Raw genomic sequence first — 2,876 nt, 5'->3', positions numbered from 1 at the left:
TAGTACTCCATTGTGTGTATGTACCACAGTTTGTTTATCCATTCTTCAGTTGATGGGCACTTTGGCTGTCTCCATCTTTTTGCTATTGTAAATAGTACAGCTATGAACATTGAAGTGCATATAACTTCCCGTGTTGTGGCTCATTTTTCCCGTGGGTAAATACCAAGTAGTGGAATTGCTGGATCGAATGGTATTTCTATTTTCAACTTTCTGAGGAAACACCATATTGCTTTCCAGAGAGGTTGGACCATTTTGCAGTCCCACCAGCAATGCAGGAGTGTCCCAGCCTCTCTACATCCTCGCCAGCATTTTTTATCCTCAACTTTTTTGATCTTTGCTGTTATTGCTGGTGTGAGATGGTATCTCATTCAAAATTCAAAATTATTTAAAAAAAAAAAAGGCTGGGCTTACTGATCAGAAAGAGACTGGATGACTGGATGAACCTGAGACTATGCCCCTCAACCACCCTTCAGGTCTGGAAAGGAACTCACCCTTGGGGTCCAATTTTCAGCCAAGCAGTAGATAGTTATATAGGGGGAACAACAATGCTAGTAAGGTATGTTAACCATGGAATGGTCAATTATTCAAAATCAAAAGGGTAACATTTGCCTAAGGACAAAGTTGAGAAGGAATGAGAAGGAAGGTGGAATGGAAATAGGAACCGCAGGGAGGAAGCAGAATAATTGTTGTTGCATGGAGGGAGTTGCAATCATCCAGACGAAACAAAGAGTCTAATTTGTACAACTGTTGCTCTTTTCAGTAAACCTTCACTTAATTCACAATAAAGTTTATTTTTTTAATTAGATGTTCCAAAAGACAAAAATAAATAAATGGAGCACAAGTTAAAAACTAATATATGAGAACAAAAATTTATTGAGGTTAAAAAAAAAGGGGGCTGATTCTTGAAGCAAGGACTGTCTTTTCTAGAAAAGAAAAGCAGTGATAAGACATCCACTCCTACAATTATTTCAGTGACGTTTTAGAATTTCAGAAAACAAAAGAAACACAAGATCAAAGCAGGTAAGTGCTGCTAATTAAACAGCTAAATATAGTTTACTTTTGACTTTTCATAGTCCATTGATATTTGTTATTGTTGGAGCTGTTGAGTCCTTTCCATCTCGTAGCAACCCTGTATAGGGTTTCCGAGGAGTGTCTGGGGAGCTTGAACCACCAACCTTGCTGTTCAAATAGACTGCAGTCCAGTGCCACACTACACCATTAGACCTTCCACAGTCCATGTTATTTTTGTTGTTAAGAGCCGTCGAGTCGATTCTGACCCATAGTGACACTGTATAGGGTTTCCAAGGAGCAGCTGGTGAGCTTGAACCACTGACCTTGCAGTTCAAATGACTTGCAGTTTGATGCATTAGCCTACAGCGCCACACCTGGACTCCTCCATAGTCCATAGTAGTCTAAAAAAGATAAAAGAGCAAATCTAATGAACTTAAGGCAAAATTTTGTTAGCCAAAAGAAATCTTTATCTATTTATTTTGTGATGGCTCGGTGAAGAAAAAAGAAAACATTATTAGCTAATCAAGGTCTTATCTATGGCGCCTCCATTTAAAAATTGTTTTAAGTTTTACTTTGTTGTTGCTATTGTTATTAGGTGCTGTGGAGTCAGTTCCAACTCATAGTGACCCCATGTACTACAGAACAAAACACTACTGGTCCTATGCCATCCTCACAATAGTTGCCATGTCTGAGGCCATTTTCACTGACCCCCTACTTTACCAAGCATTATTTCCTTCCTCAAGGAGCTTTGGTAGCATAGTAGTTACAAGTCAGCCTGCTAACCTCAAAGTCAGCAGTTCGAAACTACCAGTGATTCCATGGGAGAAAGATAAGGCTTTTTGCTACCATAAAGATTTACAGCCTCAGAAATCATGCAGGGTCGCTATGAGTTGGAACCGACTCCATGGCACACCACCACCACCATCATATCCTTCTTCAGAGATTAGTCCCTCCTGAAAACATGTCCAAAGTACATGAGACAAAGTCTCGTCATTCTTGTTTTTAACAAGCATTCTGGCTGTACTTCTTCCCATACAGATATCTTTGTTCTTCTAGCAGCTCATGGTATATTCAATATTTGTCGACAACACCATAATCAAAATTCATCAATTCTTTGGTCTTTCTTATTAATACATATGAGGAAACTGAAAATACCATGACTTGGGTCAGGTGCGCCTAGTCCTCAAAAATGGAATCTTTGCTTTTTAACACTTTAAAGAGGTCTTTGGAAGAGATTTACCCCATGCATCCTGTCATTTGATTTCCTTGTCTGCTGCTTCCATAGCCATTGATTATGGATTCTAAAATTAAATCCTTGTTGACTTTAATATTTTCTCCACTTATCATGATGTTGCTTATTAGTCTAGCTGAGGATTTTTGTTTGCTTTATGTTGAGGTGTCTGGTCTTCAGCAAGCAAAGTGTGTCGTCTTCTTATTTCAAGTTGTTAATGACTTTTCCTCCAATCCTGATGCTGCATTCTTCTTCAAATTGTTCATTTTCTCAGCAAATAGATTGAATAAGTATGGTGAAAGGATACAACCCTGACTCACTTATTCTGATTTTTAAACCATGCTCTTTATTCTGTTCAAATGACTCTCTCTTGTTTTATGTATAGGTTCCATATGAGTACAATGAAGTGTTTTAGAATTCTCATTCTTCTCAATGGTACACATAATATGTTATGACTCACCGAATTGAATGCCTTTCCATAGTCAATGAAACACAGATAAATATCTTTTTAGTATTCACTGCTTTCAGCCAAGATCCATCTGATGTCAGCAAAGATAACCATGTTCTCTTCTGAATCTGGCTTGAATTTCTGGCAATTCTTCATTGAAGTATAGCTGCAATTGTTTTTGAATTA

The sequence above is a fragment of the Chrysochloris asiatica genome, unplaced genomic scaffold (genome assembly GCF_000296735.1).
Source record: "Chrysochloris asiatica unplaced genomic scaffold, ChrAsi1.0 scaffold00103, whole genome shotgun sequence".
In the NCBI taxonomy this organism is placed as follows: Eukaryota; Metazoa; Chordata; class Mammalia; order Afrosoricida; family Chrysochloridae; genus Chrysochloris; species Chrysochloris asiatica.
Note: the sequence above shows the minus strand (reverse complement) of the source record.